At 44.2% G+C, this 21,019-nt stretch overlaps 1 protein-coding gene across 1 annotated transcript in view; it reads left to right on the top strand.

Moving 5' to 3' along the window:
• LOC135100152 (uncharacterized) overlaps positions 1-21,019 on the top strand; it is a 439,946-nt gene that overhangs the window by 76,217 nt on the left and 342,710 nt on the right. The window contains exon 2 of the mRNA XM_064003119.1: positions 13,380-13,443. The gene's annotated coding sequence lies outside the window, so the exon portion shown is untranslated. The remainder of the gene's footprint in view (positions 1-13,379; positions 13,444-21,019) is intronic.

The following is a 21,019-nucleotide window of genomic DNA, read 5'->3' on the forward strand; positions in this document are numbered from 1 at the left end:
CACATCCACCTGCTTCACGGCGAAAACATATGGGGCATGCATGGAATCGTACCTAGGACATGAAAACGTATGGATCTGTATCTCTGTATTCATGCCTTGACTTGTGTATGTGTGGGAGATTGAGCGGCAGGCAGACATGTGCGTAATGCAATAACTCGGTGACGTGACATTAGGATGGTTATGGACGGCGTGCAAGTATATAAAACGAGGAAGAGGTCACCCGGGAAAGAGGTCGATATTTACAGCACATCAAGCAGTGTTTTAGGTTCGCTTGTGTCCCTCCCCCTGCGACAGACACGCACCAGGGGGAGAGTGGGGGAGGGAGAAGGATGCACACCTGGGGGAGGGTGGTTGGTAGGGGAGAGAAAGCCCCGTGGAGGCACCCAGGACACTATGGCCCGGTAATGAAAGCCGAGGGGGGGTACAGAGAGGAGGGATGGGAGGCATATGGGAGGGTGAAGGTAGTGCGGCATGGACGGATAGACGGCGGGGGAGAGGGATGCAGGAGGGAGTGGAAGAGTGCAAGGGAGGTAGGGGGTGGAGGGTGGGAGAGAAATATACATGGTAGGGAGGGAGGGAGGGAGGGAGGGAGGGAGGGAGGGAGACAGAGAGAGAGGAAGAGAATAACATGAGCTTGTGCCACGGAAATACTCTGTTGCAGACTTTTGCATCAACGCAGAACCGAAACAAAATTCTCGAACCTCGAACCAGAGACTTGGCGGCAAGGGTACGCAGACCAGGGAAAAAAGTTGTCAGACCTTTTTTTATGTACATTTTTTTTTCCCTTAGGTGTATGTGCGTGTATTTGTGGAGCCGTGTTTGTTTCTTTCCCAGGCTTTGTGTGTACTTGTGTCTGTGTGTTCCTAAGCCTTTAATTTGAAAAAAAAGTTATAATGGTATGTATGTTTACGTTTTCTCTCTCCCTTCTTTTTTTTTTTCTTTTTTTTGCTGATTCGTGTGCATGAGCAGTTTCATTGTGTGTGTGTGTGTGTGTGTGTGTGTGTGTGTGTGTGTGTGTGTATGGATGAACTGTGAACATAAAATTTTATTATTTAGAACATTTTTTTTTTTTTGCTTCTCTCCTAGGAATACTGAGTCGACACAGGTATTCAATTTCAGCTTATTATCCTTCATAACCAAAAGAAAGAAAGAAAACCACCAAAGGATCAGCAGCAGGATAACACCAAAGAAATACACAGACAGGAATATAATAGTCTTCTCCGATACAAAAGAAAGAAAGAAAAACGGAGTGACTGGTTAGAGGAAAAAAAAAGAAAAAAAAAAAGACAACTAAATATTGCCGAGAAAATGTTTGCATGTCGGTGAGCGGAGAGCGAGAGGAGAGCTTTGGTGTTGGCGGTTCAGCTTGGGGTTCGCTGGAGACTGACAACCCAACTCCATCCATCGTGATTTGGTGGCAGCCGTTCCTCACCACTAACAGGTCGCTCTGAACGCTCACTCACACACCAAAGCCTCTATTGTATCCCCCATCTCCTCCCTCTCTCTCTCTCTCTCTCTCTCTCTCTCTCTCTCTCTCTCTCTCTCTCTCTCTCTCCCCCACCTCCCCCATCTCTTCTCCCCTGCTCTTCCTCCTCCTCCTACTCCTCAACCCCAACACACAAACTTCCTCATAGTGATCCTCTGTTTCTCTGCCTCACCCTTGTAGTCTTTCTCTTGTTTCATTTTCTGTTTTTTTTCTCTCCTCTCTGTCCTGCCTTCCCATTTAGTTTTGGTTCTTGTCACTAAATCCATAATTTTGTGTTTATTTATTTATTTTTTTTCTGTGTAGTATTTCATCTTTCAAACTCAAACCTTAAAACCATTCTCTCCTCTCTCTCTCTCTCTCTCTCTCTCTCTCTCTCTCTCTGTGTGTGTGTGTGTGTGTGTGTGTGTGTGTGTGTGTGTGTGTGTGTGTGTGTCCTCTTCCCCTCTCCTCTGCTTCAGTCTCTTCCCTCTTACCCTGTTAACCTTCCAAGCCCGTGCCTCTTCCTGCCACCTCCCATACCTTTGACGCCCTCCCTCCCTCCCTCCCCCAATCCTCTCTCTCTATCTCCCTTTCTGCTCCCTTCCCTAACCTCCCTTCGCGCACTTTAGTAATTGCTGAATGCCGAGTGACGCATCCAATACACACACACACACACACACACACACATACACACACACACACACACACACACACACACACTTGTCGGTCGGAGTTTTGTTGTGGCGAAGCGACATATACTGTTGCCTTACGTGAGAGAGAGAGAGAGAGAGAGAGAGAGAGAGAGAGAGAGAGAGAGAGAGAGAGAGAGAGAGAGAGAGAGAGAGAGAGAGAGAGAGAAGGGGGGAGAGTGGAAAGGGGACACGAGGCTAGAGTTATGGGAAGAGTATGAGGGGGAAACGTATGGTTTTATTCGTGTTGGTGTTTTGTTTATGGCGCCATGGAGCAGAGGCGCACGCGTTCCACGAGGAGGAGGAAGAGGAGGAGAGAGAGAGAGAGGGGGGGGGGGGCGAGCAGGAGTAAAGGATGAAAAGAGATGGAAGAGATCTGAACGGGAAAGACATACGAAGATGGAAAATGGAAAAGTGAGGGCAGAGAATATTGGAGGATGAGTATATAAAGGACAGTAGTGAGGGAGGATGAGGAGCACGAGGATAAGGAGGAGGAACGGGAGAAAGTTAAGGTAGAGGAAAGAGGAGTGAAGGAGAAGGAGGAGCAGGAGGAGGAGAAGGAAGAGGAGGAGGTGGAGGAGGAGGAGGAGTGTTGCGTTCCTGGTCATGTTTATCTCCGTCGGAAAGTTTGGTCGCCTCAGTGGTGTGCTTTGTAAATTTCCTCCTTTTGATGTCGCAGGGAGAGCAAAGGACGCCGGGTTTGGAAAAAAAATATGTATAAATAAAGTAGGGTGGTAGATAAATGTAACAGGCATGGAGCGAAAACAGAATCAGCGAGACAATAACGTATTTCAATATTTTACCGATTGGTTTTCAGTGCTGTGTAGATTTTATTAAAGTACTACATTTTTATTTAAATTTTTTCTTGTCAAGAGTTACTATACGGGCTGAGTCAGAAGTGAGTGTTGATTCACGTTTGTTGCAGCGCCAGTGTGCAGCCGATATCTAAAGGTTCTGTTTGCTTTCGTCTGTTTATTTATTGGTGATGGAAATGGATGGAAGATTAATTTCTACTTAACAAACGGAATGCACAACAGACCCATTCTCTAAGATAGACACTCGACACAACACCAAGTTTTTTACTGTGTGTGGTACTATATTATACAAGCATAGCATAGCTAGTAGTACGCTGAAGAGAAACAGTCATGGTTCAGTTCACATTTCGTCTCTTAACAACGATAAAACACAAATTCACAATTTTCTGTTACCCAGCACTTGTCAGTTTTGCTCGATTATTAAAGTGACCGCATTTCCTTCCGTGAAACACTAAAGATTCACCGTCCACTCCCGGTCCTTGCAGCGTCACCCTTTCACCAGTAGCACTTCCTCTTCTGCATGGCTATTAATATGCTGATGCTGATGTCCTGTTTCCGTGCTCGAGCCCTGCGAGGCGCCTTCCCTCACACACACAGACCCAGCCAGTTCCCGGAAGATCGTGCTGAAAATAACAGAGTGAGGTGTCTGTCTCAACGACCTGCCGTCACACCAAGGCAAGGCCGCTGCCGATAAAGGTGCTCCAACACACACACTGAAACACACACACACACACACACACACACACACCGACGTGCTGCCAAACAGACTGGCACAGGAAAGGGAGAGCGTGATGTTAGGGACGACCATTACAGTCGAAACGATCACATGTCTTCTCGACTGCATATTCAAGAGCTCGGAAATACATTCTCGAGTGCAGGCAGGCATTGGGATGGTATGACTGATGATTATGATAATGAAAGTGACTGATAGCGACGATAACATAAATATCGCCTTATTGATTCCAGAACGAGTGGTGTTCACCATTTTTAGTCTCTTGTAGCAAGCACACACTCAGCATTTCTTACTTAAAGGGATCAGTCTTTCTTCTAGCGGGGTCTTTATGCATTGGTGTTCCCTTGACATAATAATCTTGAGCAGTGATTACGCTTGTGGACAATTTACTATGAAGTAGATGAATAATGTACACACTACTATGCTGGAAAGATCGTAACACCAAATTTAAACTGTTAAAAAACATACTCATCACGAGTGAAAGGAATCAGAGTGTGTATAACTCCAAGCCTTATTTAATAAAAACTCAATAATTATGTTTGGAATATTTTCTTGTAATTAATTAAAAAAAAGTGTTTCCTGTTAAAGACAATTGCATATTAATTTTTCTTCATAAGGGCAGCAATTAGCTTGATGACAACGGGAGGGAGTTAAGCTGAGAAATGTGAATGCATGAATTGTTTTCTTAATTATTTATAGAAAACAACACATCGTAATAAATGTTACTTAAATCTTAGAAACAGAGAAGAGTTTAGTCACTTTGGAGGAGTGATGCTTTTAATGCCAATGATAATAGCACTACTACTACTTCTAAAACTACTACTGCTTCTAGAACTACTACTACTACTACTACTACTACTACTACTACAAGGTGGTGAAGATGATCTTAGTAATTGATTCCAGCACCCCAATGTTCATACCAACACTTGCGTAATCCTTTTCCTTCTCCTCCTCCTCCTCCTCCTCCCCCCCTTCCATTCCTTCTATACCTCCTCCTCAGGCTCCCTCGTGGCCTGATTAACTCTTCCTATAACTGCTGACGAGCTTGTAAAGAATCACGCAGCACCAAGTCGGCGGTTCGTTACAGGCGATGATCCTGGCGTAGTGCCGCCGCTCAGCACCCATAACGCGGTGATTAACATTGTACAAAGGAGCAAATTGTCTCGTCAGAGTCATCGCCTCAGATACACACACACACACACACACACACACGCACACACACTAAGTTTATTAACGACAAACTACGAATTAGATATATGTAAAAGCCAAACGACTCAGACAGAACAGAATGATTATGATGTTTAAATATATGCATATGATTCGTAGTCCAACATTTTCTAAACACACCAGTACTCGCAACGCGGGAACATCGCATGACGGGTTCTCGTGGCTCGTAAACATGGTAATGGACGGAATAACAAACCTTATATAGGGAAGAAACCTTTCCACTCACGACATACATGACTTACCACAGCAGGAGGTCCGTGGGTCAGCGAAGCGAAAGAAACCTACTCCCTGACCTATCCCCTTGTACACTCTAGAGTGTGTGTGTGTGTGTGTGTGTGTGTGTGTGTGTGTGTGTGTGTGTGTGGGTTTAGTACAGCTGCAGTGGGGAAAAAATGGTAAAAGTCGTCCATCCCTGTTACGTGAAAGCGCGTCAGAGTGAAAACAATTTCGTCCAGTGAGCGAGTTAGCACAATGTCTGACGGATTAATGACTGATTGCGTAATAAAGAGTGGGTGGTGGTGGTGGTGGTGGCGGCGGCGGCGGCGGCGGTGGTAATGTTAGTAGCGAGTGAGCAGGTAGAGTATAGAGGAGGGGGAGGGAGTGTAATAATAGCCGTGGAAGCGCTAATGGTGGTGATGAGAATGATTGTGTGCGTGTGGTGGTGATGAGGATAATGATGCTTATGGGGATGGAGATAATAGTAGTAATGATGGTGATGATGATGGTGATGATGTTAATGTTGGTGATAGTAATAATTGATTGATGATGATGATGATGGTGATGTAACACATTTTTTTAATGTTACAATAGAAAGTTGTTGTTAATGATGCTGAAATTAATGATGGCAGTATCTAAAATACAGATAAACACGAACAAAAATGGCCTTTATTAACCTTGAGAGAAGGTAAAAAAGAAAAATGTTGGAGGCTATAATTATGTAATCACGCCACCACTACTGCAACTACCACTACCACCACCACCACCATCACCACCACCATTACAGTTAGGTCAGTACATATCGACGGCAGAGTAAGTTTCTCCCCATCACCAGTTTCCACGCCCTGTAACACCTGGTGAAAACTCTGCTTACCTCACTTAGGCTTGGCAGGCTAAGGTGAAAAGTAGAAAGTAGAAAAGTAAGAAAAGTAAGAAAAAAAAGACAAGTTACGAAAGGTCTCAGAGTATCAAACCCGGTCGTTTTCTCCTTTTGCTCCTTTTTTTTTTTTCTTATTTCTTTCTTTTTTGTGCCCTTCTTCTTCTTCAAGGGTGCGTTAGGGTTAAGCGGTCTTTCCCCCTCATAAGCCCAGACGACGAGGAGACGGAGGCGAGACGTGTGATATTCTGCAGCGTGTTTTCCTCAATATTACTTTCCCATCATCTTCATATTAAGGTTTCTCCATTTAGTTGTATGATTTGAATGTGTAACCTTGAGTCTTGAGTTATTGTAGTAATGCTGAAATAGTGTGCGCGTGTGTGTGGGGGGATTCTAATTAATGAAAAACGTATGGAAGGTGCGACTACACACACACACACACACACACACACACACACACACACACACACACACACACACACACACACACACACACACACACACACACACACACACACACACACACACATACATACATACATACAAACTCCAGAAAAGGATTAACAAACAGCTCCACATTTTTCCCTAATTGGCACATACACCAACTATGAATCCCATCCAAGGCGTACCAACTGAAAAGGGGAAAAAAAAAAAAAAAAAAATCAGCGGAACTTGCGTGGAGGACACAGAAACCTGGTCTTCGAGGCGTACTGAGTCCCGCGGGCTATGCTGTGGGTGTGGGGAGGGTGCGGGGTGTGGGGAGGGTGCGGGGTGTGTGGAGAGCTGAGTTATGGCTGCAGCTAACAGCCGGACATGACTCTTTTCCCCGCGCTTTGGTATCACTGCTCGCCAGCACGCCACTGAGGCTGCCGCGCCGCCTCCCCGGCTCTCCGCCTCCCCTATTACGTTTTCCCGCACTGACCACCGCCTCACATCGCCACGGAATTCTCACCTCCTTTCACTACAACCCCGTGTCTCCAGTAACGATCCTCTCGCTGCTCTCATCTCATCGTTTCTCCTGCAGATCCGTCATATGTTCTCATCTGCGCTGTCTTCCACACCCCTGCTTCCTTTTCCTTCCCTCTACGCGGGTCTCAAGTAATCTTTCCCGAGCTCTTTTCTCTTCCCCCGCCCAGAATTCCATGTGTCGAATCTGCGTAGAATGTTAATTTTTATTTAGCGTATTTAGCTTTTCCGGAGTCTGCATTTGTCACTGTTTACTGCAGCCGGTGTTGCGAAATTAAAGTGGCTAACAGTGGACCGTGAATTTATTGTCTGCCTGTTTCGTCTGTCGATCCGTCCGTCCGTGCGTTTGTTCGTGTGTGGACCTTTCAGCAAGCGCTAGATGGGGTCACCAATGCCATCTGTGTCGCGCCGGAGGGCTCACCACTCCACCTTTAATGTGGACAGGGCCAAAAACACAAAGATGCAGGGGTCGGAATCTCTGCAATATTGCTCCAGACAGCGGACATCTGTTGCTACATGACATTATGCCATTAAACTCCACTCTAGGCATTGGAGACCGGCGCCCTTGGGTCCAAAATCACCTGTCTCCTCGACCCTCGGGACGCCGTACACCACTCTGAGCCTCACGTGGCCTTGATGTAGCGCCCAAGTTGACCTGCGCCTGTCGCTTATACATGAGGAGTCGCTCTGGGAAAAATGGTACCGCGGAACATGTGTATTTCATCCATATGGCCAAAAAATTACCCTCAAATGTTTGCTGCTGCTGTACTGAAAGTAGTACCCTGGTGTTTTGTGTCCTTCCCTCGTGTTTCCTTCCCTCTTCTTTCCTTCCCCCTTCTTTCAACCTAGTAATCTCTCTCTCTCTCTCTCTCTCTCTCTCTCTCTCTCTCTCTCTCTCTCTCTCTCTCTCTCTCTCTCTCTCTCTCTCTCTCTCTTCTGCCCTTCCTTTTTCCTCTTCCTGTCTCTCCTTAAGCCATCCCCCGCCTTATCCTGCCACTCCGTCTTCCTGCCTCTGCTTGTTTCTGCTTTGTTGCCTCCGCCTCTGTCTCTTTCATCTTCTTCAACCGTGTTTGTCTTGCTCTTAATCTTCTCCTTTTTTTTCTTCTTTATCATGCTACACACCGTCTCACGCGTTCGTTATCTCTGCGTCACCTCTCTCTCTCTCTCTCTCTCTCTCTCTCTCTCTCTCTCTCTCTCTCTCTCTCTCTCTCTCTCTCTCTCTCTCTCTCTCTCTCTCTCTCTAACCAATTTCACCCCCACTTTCTGCCTCCTTGACCCCCTCCTCCTCCCTTCCTTGCCAAGCGCCCCCGTACAGCAGATGTTACAGTAGTTTTATAAAGAAAAATACGGGGTGGGTTGACAGGTGTGCGGTCCGGAAAATGAGGACTCTCCAGCGCTCCTTGAGAGAAAAAAAAGTAAGAAATAAGAAGGGGAGAAAAAGTACATGGGAGGCATCTGATATTAAATTTCGTAATTCGACGCGCTCTTAAAGTTAGGGAAGCCTTGTTGGCGTGTGTGTGTGTGTGTGTGTGTGTGTGTGTGTGTGTGTGTGTGTGTGTGTGTGGTGTACTTATATGATATTATTGAACCACACACACACACACACACACACACACACACACACACACACACACACACACACACACACACAATATTAGAACACAAATGTCTCGTCAAACTATAAAGCAATAAAATGGAAAAAGAAGGAAGAAATGGTAAACACGAAATTACAAACAAACATCGACAAGAAGGAACATAAATTCTCCCACGTAATTGAAAAGATCTTGACGTGACTTCTGCTTCCGTTTTTTACTTCCCTTTATCTCACGTACTGTTTTCTTGGGCCATTCTCTCTCTCTCTCTCTCTCTCTCTCTCTCTCTCTCTCTCTCTCTCTCTCTCTCTCTCTCTCTCTCTCTCTCTCTCTCTCTCTCGAGCTCCGAGTTCCATATCTGCATCTTAACAATGAAGGGAAAACTTAAACTCCTATTTTTTTTTTTTTTTTTGCAAACTTAGACCTTCACCGAGGCATTTGAATTAGGCCGGTGTGTGTGTGTGTGTGTGTGTGTGTGTGTGTGTGTGTGTGTGTGTGTGTGTGTGTGTGTGTGTGTGTGTGTGTGTGTGATATTTTGATGATAGAATGGGTTTGGTGTACTCATAGATTGATAAGTATAAGGACAGAAGAACAAGAGAGTTACGTGACTGGTCGGTGTGATGTGTCCTGGGTTGTGGAGCTGAATTTGTGCTCTGAACTCGAGGCTAGGCGGGGAGATTGTTGTGTTGGTGTGAAAGTTTGGGATATAATTTTTTTCTTAGTGTTGTAGTTTCTTCTTCTTTCCTTTCTTCTTAATTCATGGCCTCATATCATCTACTATTGGGCTTCTCCTTCGTCATTCGTATGCTTCTATTAGTGTCATGATAAGGGAGTATTACGTAACTTTTGTAATTTGTGATGTAAGAATGTTGTTATGCGTATGTTTTTTTTTGGTTTTTTGTTACTTACTTACTGTATAATCCTATTTATGCACCACTAAGACTACCTGCTATCAACAGTAATCATTGCTAGGAATGGCAAGGCAATTTACTGATTTTTCGCTTTTCTGTGTTAAATTCAAGGCAGTGTTTGAATAATTTTGCTATAAACTGACTGACTTAACTACCTTGTTTTATGTTGACTAATCTGAAGTGAATGTGGTAGTTAGTATTGTAACAGTGATATACATTTGCTACTTACCTGTTTATTTGTTTATTTACGTTAATACATTTTAGTTCTTCCCAATCATCTCTGTATGTGTTCCATCAAATTTTGGTTATGACACAGAGCACCGTTGAACATTGTTATTGTAATGACGTTTGATGGGAGACTTTCTAGGGCGCTGTTCCGGACGCCGATCACCATAACAAAAGCTGTACCATAATAGTTCTCCTCTACTAGATTTTGATATATTGTACAGTGAGATGAGGCTGTGTGTTCCGCCCGCTTGTTGTTTAGCACAGTATCTACGTATTTATGTTTGACTTCTTTAATCCTATGTGGTTATTTTTTTTAGGTCTTTTTATGAATAATTTCTTAATTTTTTTAACATCTTTTCTTTCTCCTCCTCCTCTTCCTCCTCCTCCTCCTCCTCCTCCTCCTCCTCCTCCTCCTCCTCCTCCTCCTCTTCCTCTTCCTCTTCCTCCTCCTCCTCCTCCTCTTCCTCCTCTTCCTCCTCTTTCTCCACCTCATCATTGATTCTCCATAAAATTTTATCTCCGTATTATTATTAGGTATTTTCATTCATACTTCTCTTTATTCCTCCTCCTCCTCCTCCTCCTCCTCCTCCTCCTCCTCCTCCTCCTACAATGTCAAGTGCTGAAAAAGAAAAAAAGATCTAGATGTTGTCATGTCAAAAGATCTAAAGCCGAGTCAACACTGCACATAAACAGTAAAGACGGCAAATAAATTAGCAGGGTTCATTGGAAGAACCTTCGAATTTAAAATAAGAAAAGTTATACTTGCCTTATATAACTCACTGGTGCGCCCTCATCAGGAATTCTGTGTGCAGTTCTGGCCACCGTATTACAAAAAAGACATTGGAAAACTAGAAAAGATACAGCGTACAGTCACTAAAATGATTCCAAGATTGCTTAATAAGCCGTATGAGGAACGACTGGAGGAACTAAACCTTTTTAGCTTAACGAAGCGCAGGATAAGAGGAGACCTAATTGAAATGTTCAAAATTTTTAAAGGATATAGCAACCTTAACGCTATTAAATATTTTATCATTGATCATTCTAACCTGACAAGAAATAATGGTTTCAAGATTATACCCAAGCGTTTTAAATCCCTTGAGGCTAAGCATTTTTTTTTTATAATCGCACAGTAAATATCTGGAATAAAGTTCCTTCAGAAATCGTAAACAGGAATTCTGTTGAATCATTAAAAAATAAAATAGACAAATACTTAAAATATAATCACCAACAAGCTCTCTTCTTGTCCAAATAATTACGCATAAAACTATAACCCCTGCAGTTACTAAACATAACTTATTTTTATTTTACAGACAACCGATTTTATAATTAATTTGTGTTAATTTTCAGATAGGCATATAGAGTTCACCTTTGGGTGAATAGTAGAACTTCCTTTTATCCTTTCCTATGAAAATTCCAAGTCAGTTTTTCCATACTGCATGGTACTTTTCCCAATTATTTCCATGCCAGAGCAAGCTGGAGGGAGTGGTGGGTGGGGAGGAGCCTTCTGCTGTGCTGTCCTGTCTCTCTTCCTTGTAGCTAGTTAGAAGTGGTTACCAAACAGCTTTGCAAGGACGAAAAGGTCTGTTGCTGTTTGGCTTTTCATTTTCTTCTTCTTCTTCTTCTTTTTCTTTTTCTTTTTTCTTTTTCTTCTTCTTCTCCTTCTCCTCCTTCTCCTTCTCTTCCTCCTCCTCCTCCTCCTCCTCCTCCTCCTCCTCCTCCTCCTCCTCCCCACGCGCCAGGCAGAAGAGGTACGTACTTTATCCTTCAAGGCTCATAGTCTTCCCCCATGAACCGAGCGAGATGAACCACCAGCCTTCCCAGCCGTCTAGACTCACCTCCTTCCCTCCCCTTTCCTTCTCTCCTTCCCCTTCCCTCCCTCCTCCCCCCTCCTCTTATCCATTCATCTACTATATTCTACCCCAGCTACTCTCCTTCCTCCCTTGTGCCCCTCAGCTCTCTATCCCCCTGTATATTCCTTCCTTGCTCTGTTCTCTCTACCGTTCTCGTTCGTCTTATCTCCTGTTCTGCATCTCTTCTTCATTCGTCTTTCATGTTCGTTATATCTCCGTTTTCTTTTCTTTTCTCATTATCTTTATTTGCGGTGTTTCCGGTAGTTTTCTGTTATTTCCTTCCTCTCTCTCTCTCTCTCTCTCTCTCTCTCTCTCTCTCTCTCTCTCTCTCTCTCTCTCTCTCTCTCTCTCTCTCTCTCTTGTCTCCACTCCCGTCCACCAAATTTCTACCTTCCTCCTCCCCTTCTCTCTCCTTTATCTCTTTACGGCTCTTCTCGCAGTTCTCCTCCGTCCTTCATCCCCTTACTGCTCTTCTTCCTCCCTCCTTCCTTTCCTTCGCCTCTCTACGGCCCTCACTCCTTTCTCCCGCACCTTCTTCTCCCCCGCCTCTCCTTTATGACCCTGGGCTGCAAACGCGTGTAGGAGAACTCATAGATATTTGGCACTGATAGGACCAGGCGGCGTGAGAAGAGGTGTTGACTTTGTTAATTATTTTTGCATAAATCTGGGCCCCACCATAGGAAATCTCTCCACCCTGAGGTTTACCGAGGGGCTTAAGGAAATATAGGAATTTTATGCGCCGCCTCTACCGGCTGATTAAAAATATCGGCAGGTATCGACTGGCTGTTGATTTTGGGAGCAGGTTCTGGGCAGGCACTTCTTGGGCGATTCCTCTGGTTCGGTCGAGTGTACCAGGCATATTTTACGGCCAAGTTGTCGCTGTTGGTTGAGTTACAGTGGAGTTATGAGTGTTCTCTCCACTGAAAATCCTTGTTCCCAAGCGCTTGTTCTCATCCCTGCACTGCCGCCCTCTCGTGTCCGCCTCCCTCGTTGCTCAGACCGTGCTCAAGTCCCAATTCTAAACCTTGATCTTGTCTCTCCCTCGTCCTGATCGGTTCACCCTTTCCTTCCCCTGGGACTTCTGTTGCTTGAAGCGCCGGCCCGCCCCAGGCTTTGTGTGGGCGGTGTAGAAGGGCAGTCTCGATCCGGCTACTCCACGGGATCTCGTAGTGGCGTTTGGCTGCATCTCGCTGCTGTAGGGACTGTACTGTCATTCTGTGACCTCTTCAGATATGCTGATTTTTTTATATTTTTTCTAATGATTCTCTCTCTCTCTCTCTCTCTCTCTCTCTCTCTCTCTCTCTCTCTCTCTCTCTCTCTCTCTCTCTCTCTCTCTCTCTCTCTCTCTCTCTCTCTCTCTCTCTCTCTCTCTCTCTCTCTCTCTCTCTCTCTCTCTCTCTCTCTCGCGATTTTTACTTTGATAGTCTTCACTAGAAAATGTCACTCAAACATTCAACTCTAACTACATGTAGGTAATCTCTGAACACACCACGCTGAACACTGAGGCACACTGAACCACCACTGTTCACGCCTGAGATGTTCACCGTATTCCTCTATCCACATATTTGCGAAGTCGCCATTGAAGAAGTTGAGGTAATCGTATCAATGCCGAACATCAGGTATTCCAAAAAAGAAAAAAATGCGAAATATCCCTTATGGCTTAACTTGCGCGACTGAGTGATTCTGCACGGCGGCTACACGTCGAGAAAACATCAGTTAACATTTTCAAGACTGCAGTGAAAAAGTAATCAGTCATTCGCTCAACCTTTATTATTATTTTCGTTTTAACAAATTTTTCTTTCCCTTACAGGAGCAGAGATGAAAGAATCCCAAGCAAGTGAAGACAACGTACCCCGTGACCCTCTGAATGAACAGTGAGTGTTATATATATCACACGCGTAATATTCTACCCGTAATTCATTGCCATTCTATACGAGTATATATTTACTAACACACTTGATATGGCGCACGGACTATTCACGAATTTCAGCTGCTCACGAGGGATCACTTAACCAAATGATCATGAATGTAGTGCAGCTGTGTAGCACTGCCTCCTTGATGTGCGGATCAGCGGTGGAAGTGTGTGTGTAGCAGGCCTGTAGCTTTTATCATATTGGCGAGGATCATTACAAAGACTGGAAAATAAATGTATAATAATTTTTTCGAACCATAATCAGCCACTATGCCCTGCTGAAGGTTTGGAGGCCGCTGTCTAGAGAGGGAAAGTGATTATAAGAAAGCAAGAGTAGGACGTGTTGTCTTTCTCTTCGCGTGGACATTAGTTGAAGTTGCAAGTGATGAGTATAAGTGAATAAAAAGTGAATAAATAAAAAGAAAGTGTCCCGGGAAATAGAATATTTTAGTTTATGTTCAATAATTAAAATGAGAAAAGGTAAATAAATATCATTGTCTAGAATAATAGAATACTGGAAGGAAATATAAAAAAAATGCACCGTTATATGTGAAGGTGCCGTAGAATTATATGCAATGAAACGTTCAAGAAAAGAAGAGCTGTCTTAAATCATTCTGTATCTCTTTGTACCCCTTCCCTTCCCTTTCCTTCTGCATCTCCTTCAGGGTTTTCTAATCCTTTTGTTTGCCTCTCCATCTCCTTGTGTGTGTGTGTGTGTGTGTGTGTGTGTGTGTGTGTGTGTGTGTGTGTGTGTGTGTGTGTGTGTGTGTGTGTGTGTGTGTGTGTGTGCATGCGCGCGAGTGTGTGTGCAGGGCAATAGGCGTCCCTTCCTCCTTCCCTGCCGCAGTATATTCACGTGGACGAGATACTCTGCCTCTCTCCCTGCCTCCCTCGCTCCTGGTAGAAGGGAACGGCTGCTCCTCGTCCCTTCTCGGAGTCTCCATTATTTATTCTTCCATTCCACTACTGCGTCTTCCCTTGCTATCCATGTCCCTCTATTGTCCCATTTATCAATCGCTTCACCTACATACCCTCTCTTCTCGCCGCCTATGTCTCCTCCTCCGTTCCTTCACCTTATCCCTTCTCTCTCTCTCTCTCTCTCTCTCTCTCTCTCTCTCTCTCTCTCTCTCTCTCTCTCTCTCTCTCTCTCTCTCTCTCTCTCTCTCTCTCTCTCTCTCTCTCTTAGCAGGTGCAGCCTCCAACTCCTCCCCCATGTTCTCCAGCATCCTTAACCAATTCCCCGCCGCCTCAGCACCCATATAACAGCCCCGTTTCGGTATCGGACCCACACGGTATATATACACTCCTCGCTTCTCTCTCTCTCCCTCTCTCTCTCCCTCTCTCTCTCTCTCTTCTCCCTGCTTCCCTCATTCTCCCCGTACCTTCCTCCCTGGCCGTGTCTAGTCCCCTCTCCTCTCCTCTCCTCTCCTCTCCTCTCCTCTCCTCTTCCTCGCCCACACAGCGTCCGCGTCACGGCTATGGGTTTTCCCGCCTGTCTGGTTATTTACACTGGAGACGTGGAGTGGATGCTGCTCGCCCTGCCTCGTTGAATTGGTCTTGCTTTTTTCCCCCTTTAAACTTTATTTTTAGTGTACGTTATGAGACTAATCGACATTGTTCGCCCTTTTTTTTTGTGCGTGTGTGTTTACGCATATTTTATTGGTTAGTCAATAAAAGTGAGTTAAAGCTAATATCGTTGTTATACAGGCAGGCTACTATTGCACAATGCCGTTACGTGGCTCAAGCACCGCCGCTGTAATACCGATTTTCGCAGGAAGCTGATCGAATGTGTGTATTTATTCAGCAACACAGGAGCGAGCACGCGTACATGGTTTAGTGCCGCCGGAGGATGTATGCATAATAAAATCGCTTGAATTATTACTGAGTAGATGTATAAAGGGGAGTAGCAACAGCGAAGGGGACGGGAGGGAGGGGGAGCGGCTGGCCGTGTTGGGAAGGGGATATACTGAAAGGATATAATTGTGAATGCGCGCGCTTGTGTGTGTGTGTGTGTGTGTGTGTGTGTGTGTGTGTGTGTATGTGTGTGTGTGTGTATGGAGAGAGAGAGAGAGAGAGAGAGAGAGAGAGAGAGAGAGAGAGAGAGAGAGAGAGAGAGAGAGAGAGAGAGAGAGAGAGAGAGAGAGAGAGAGAGAGAGAGAGAGAGAGAGACTTATGGATAATGCATTAAATTTTAGTAGGCCATTTATCTCAAATTATTTTAAGAACTATTGGCCAGGAAATTATTACCAGATAAAACATGTGTTCTGCATTGTGGCTGAGTGTTGAGGCGGTGGTGGAGACTAATAAAGGGACGCTCTCATTATCCTTATCAACCAACTGAAGGACTCCCATACTAGTCTTCAGCAACCTGTACAGCGGGCACCGTGTTTTTCCTAGTGTGGTGCTGTAGGAAAAGAGATCCATTGATTATTATTGGCTTACTTTCCATGTTTGGGTTTTTTTCAGTATTCATCACATCTATATAAAGTAGCAAAATGGTGTTACAGGTTGCAAATACTATGTAGTTATCTGAATAAGAATACTGATGAAGGCCATCGCTTTTTTGCGTATTTCTTAATTGATTACACATATGTACACGATATCAAGATTGCGTTCCTGTTAGTATTTGTGCACATAAGCTCAAACACACACACACACACACACACACACATACACACCTATTCAACCTCACTCCTCAGCACTTCAGCAAATCAGTTCTATAGTTGTCGTTGCAACCTTTTTTTTTTTTTTTTTCGTCATAGTACTTCATATTTCGCCTGTCTTGTTCATATTTATCTGTTACCTGTGTCTTGGTGCCCTTTGATTCTTCTCATACTTACTTAGCTGGGACTTCAGTACGGGTACGTTGCAATTCTAGCTGGGTTTCCGTCCACCATTTCATGTGCCTTGTGTCGCGTCGTCGGCCCGTCTTGTAGCTGTAGTCAGTGCCGCCAGCTGCCCCGACCCGCCCCTCTTTGACGCTTCCCAAACAAATGCCCCGATACTCAAATAATCATACTTACGTCAGATGGAGAGAGAGAGAGAGAGAGGAGAGAGAGAGAGAGAGAGAGAGAGAGAGAGAGAGAGAGAGAGAGAGAGAGAGGAGAGAGAGAGAGAGAGAGAGAGGAGAGAGAGAGAGAGAGAGAGAGAGAGAGAGAGAGAGATATTCTGTCGTCATTATAACAGACTATGATTTACTCTCACTTATTACTTCTGGTAAGAAGGTTGCATTGATTGAAAGCATCATCCATTTTAACTTTTTTTTATTACAATGTAATCACTTTACCACAGCTTTTTCATTGGTTGTAAACATTTTACACTGCGCATCTTGTCTCAAAAAAGTTTCAGTAACAAACATCTAATCAAGCTTTATTTATTTTTTTTTTTTATCATTTTGCAAGTCTTTGGGAACAATGCTTGGCTTGAGTCAACGTGGGGCTGACGGGGGGCACCTCCTCTCGTGCCTGGGGAGCCCCGCCCCCCCACACTCCCCGTAGCGTCCGTAGTGTATATTTTTTTCGGTACTGGAGACTGATTTCCTTCACATATTTTATTTCTATGGGATTCAACACTAAAGTTCAACACTTGGAGCTTATACAATCCGGTTCGGCTAGAAGCAATTTTTTTTTATTTTTCCTCTTGGTATGTAAGTTTCATATACAAATGTAAAATATATATGTATGATACAGCACTAAAGCATTTCAAAAAAGTATGTTCCTCTATTTTTTTATATATTTTTTTGTTATGCAGTCCCTAAAAAGTGTGTGAATATATTTTGATTCCTGTGGGGCGCCGCAAGGGCCGGGGCGAGGCGGGTAGCGGTGGCCTCGCGCGACCCGGCCCTCCTGGTGGCGTCTGGGTCATCGTCGTCATCATCGGGACACACACGGTTTTCTCAATATGAAGGTCAGTGAGGCCAGATAAATGAAGGAAAAAAATGATCTGACCTAAAGTTTCTAAATCTAAAGTTGTCTACAACGAAATTTTTAGTTCTAAGGGAGAGAGGTGATTGTTGCGTTTGCTTGTGTTGACTAAGGCCGATGGGGACTCTATATCCATCATATAATCGTATATAGCTTATGCATATAGGTACATACGAATATATAGTGAGTTACATCTTGAGGTTGTTTTGAAAGATACATTTATATAATCACCCAACTCACAGTTGCTCTCACACTAAAAAGATTCTTAACAATCTCTAAACATCACAGAACTGTCAAAACTCCATTGTTTCATCGTCACTCTACTGTTGAGGCCGCGACAGGGGGTGGCGGCGGCGGAGTCCCCCGGGCGCCGAGCTCCTGCCTTACTAAGCACACATGTCGAGCTCTTCAATACTTCACCACGGAGCAGGACCGCCCGCCAGGCCCATGTGTGGGACAAGGACCCGCCATGGATTATGGAATCGTTCACGTTAGTTCTCTAGTTAGTGTCGTGTAGGGATCCTTAATCTTAAAGACAAAATTACGTGATATGCAGAGAGGAAGCACAACTTCGTAATGTCATTAGAATTTTGAGGGACCTTTTCGTTTTGAAACATTAGTAATTTTCATCCTGACTCTCCCCTTCCCCATATTCTGATTAAGAAATTGGTCGCTAACACTTGTAACTCAGATGAAGGAGCTCGGACACCTGGCAGGCCCCGGGAACAGTGTGTCCCGCGCCGCCGCCGGGCCAGACTAGCCAATGTAAACAGTACCTCTGCTGAGGGAAGGAGCAGCACAGAGCCTTTCTGTGCTGCTTTCTCTCAGGCTGACGTCGGTAAAATTGATCACTGAAGCATTGTACCCATTTATAAAATAAGTAAAGGCAAGCCGTCGCAATTTATCGCTCTTCGATGTAGCATTCCAAATAAACTAACAATAAAATCAAGGCAAACAAAACAGAATACACAATTCTAGAGGACTACGCCTACTACCTTATATTTCTATAGAACACTACCTAAGAGAATCTAATTATAAACGCTTCTTTAGAATTCATTTTAAATACAAACATAAATTCCTTTCTATTTTCTTTAGTAGAAAAGGTAATAAAAGTAGAAGAACTGTATTTACATATAGAACTGGAGAGGGCGCAGGTGGATCCCAACTGCCGAGGTGATGGCATGGCACTTTTAACATAAGTATTTACTCTGTATTCGTGCATTAATGGACAAAAGTCAAACTATAAAAAAAAGTCACTTACAGAAAACTTCACATGTCTACAGCCACGTCGCGTTTTGGTGCATCGTAATGAAATTTACATAAATGAGTATGCGAAAAGCAAGTAAAAGTAACTCATAGTATTACTGCTGTATGTTCTCCATGATAAGTTTTTTACGATATGGTGAATCTCTACACTTGAAGTTCTCACGTTTTGGTGAATGTCGCTGCCTCACGGAAGCTGGGATGCACGAGGCGAAGGAGTCAAGATGTAAGACGTGCAGAGAGGGGGAGAGGAGTGGGGGCAGGCGATCCTCAGCACCTAGGAGGTTCATGAGGTGACGGGGGAAGCCAATGAACCCCGCTCTCTTCCCCTTGATTTGGGAGGGGGTAGGGGATCAAAGGGAGGCACTCACTCCCCCTTCCTGCCCAGTAAGAGGAAGGTAGCAATGGGAGAGTAGGGGGAGGAGGGCGAGGAGGGGCGCATGATGCCTCCCCCAGTTCCCTCTGTTATGGTAGCATGTACAAGTCTCATCTACGATTTGAGCAACTGTCGTTCGCTTATATCAATAACAGGCTGTGACAGGGATTCTAATAAGGAGTCTAATAGTGATAGAGATATCTAGAATTTTCATACTTCACACTTGTTTGGAGTTGTAGCCTCATTGACTTTATCTTTTAGTTTTTGTGTGTACATTCATGTGTTTTCACAGTAAAGGGAGGAGGGAGGAGAGGGTGTTCCACATAAACCTCGACCAACGTTACTCTGACCTAAGGTACTGTGAAGTCTCCTGCCTGAACATGGGCTGTGGGACCCCGCTTCAGTATGGGGGCAACTTAACCCTGACCTGTCCGAGTTGAAAGGTTGAGCAAAAATAAACGACCATGATGAAAGGAATAATCGGGAAGAACTCGTTTTAATTTTAATTAATGTTCAAAAAAATAAATAAATGAGAAGCTTAAGTAATTGGACGTGTAGCTTTAGCCAATCCAAGTAAATTATGGAAGAGGATGTGTTCGGAGGTCAGATCAGGTCAAGGCGAAGCTGCCCGATGCAAATGCTCTACGATGGTACATATATTTGGCTCTATGAAGGATTCGAGAGAGAGAGAGAGAGAGAGAGAGAGAGAGAGAGAGAGAGAGAGAGAGAGAGAGAGAGAGAGAGAGAGAGAGAGAGAGAAATGAGAGCGGGGGGAAGATAGAACTTGTATATGCTATGTGGTGTTTTGTTAAAGCTTAAGCTACCCCTGAAGACGTGGGGTTAATCTTTTACATTCAATAAAATGCTACAGACCTATGATCTAAAGTCTGGCTCCGCGGGGGAAGAAAGTGACAACCCACAGTCATACAAGCACTGAGCAAGGACGTCAACGGATGGAACGACGTGTTTTTTGTATGTTGTATTTTTATTCTAGCATGTTTTCTTGTTCGGTCATATTGGTGTGTGGTAGATTATCATGATTAGCTTTGCTTATTTCTGACCGTGGGGTGACACTTTGTTGCCCTCAGATCCAGGGATTTACCTTACGTCACAGCGCAAATAACTTTTTCCTTTAATCCTAAGACAGTGGTTGCGTCCACGGCGACCAGAGTGTTCAGAGACGAGGCTCCGGAACCACAGCCCTTGACAAACACAAGTCTGGGGTTCACTCTCGGTTCACAGTTGTACTCGTTCCAAAGATCAGGAAGGTGATGGAGAATTGCCATTTCCAAACAATATGATTTTTAACTGGTTAGTGAGTAAGAGCAATATCAAGATAAGCCAAGGTTTGCTTTTTAACTCAAAAAACAAACATGGATGAAGTTGGTATTGAACGGTGATCCGAGAAGGTGAGCGCGTGTGAACAGTCTGCCTGCCGGAGATGACTGCCCCCAGTGAACAGAATGGCAAGTGATGTAATGTGTTGGTAATAGTGATGGAACTTTGCCCTTTCTTTTTTTTTATATATATATTTATTTTAGGTCCTATGGTACACATTTAGGTGGATCTTTACCAGCCACATTAATGATCGCTCTTGGATACGCTTGTTTGGGTACGTGGGTTTAATTTTACATTAACTTCGTGTTCAAGCGAATTTTTTTCTAATACTTCTAGGTTTGGTTTCTCATTAGTTCCTATTTTTATTCCAAGTGTCAAAAAGAGATTAAAATAAATATATACATTTATATTTTTATCCTAGTTACTGATATCATGGGTCTAATACGTAATATCCCTTCTCAAAATATTTTTTTTTGTCGACCAAAGCGGAAAGATAATTGCATTTTCTGTAAAGGATTTTGTCTTACTTCTATATATTACAGTATAAAACCGTCCCTCCTTTCTCTCCAGTAATCAGCGCTAAGCCGCGGAGAACAGGAGCCGAGGACACGCGGGTCGTGGCCGCCTCGGTGTTCCCG

The sequence above is a fragment of the Scylla paramamosain genome, chromosome 4 (assembly GCF_035594125.1).
Source record: "Scylla paramamosain isolate STU-SP2022 chromosome 4, ASM3559412v1, whole genome shotgun sequence".
Taxonomy (NCBI): domain Eukaryota; kingdom Metazoa; phylum Arthropoda; class Malacostraca; order Decapoda; family Portunidae; genus Scylla; species Scylla paramamosain.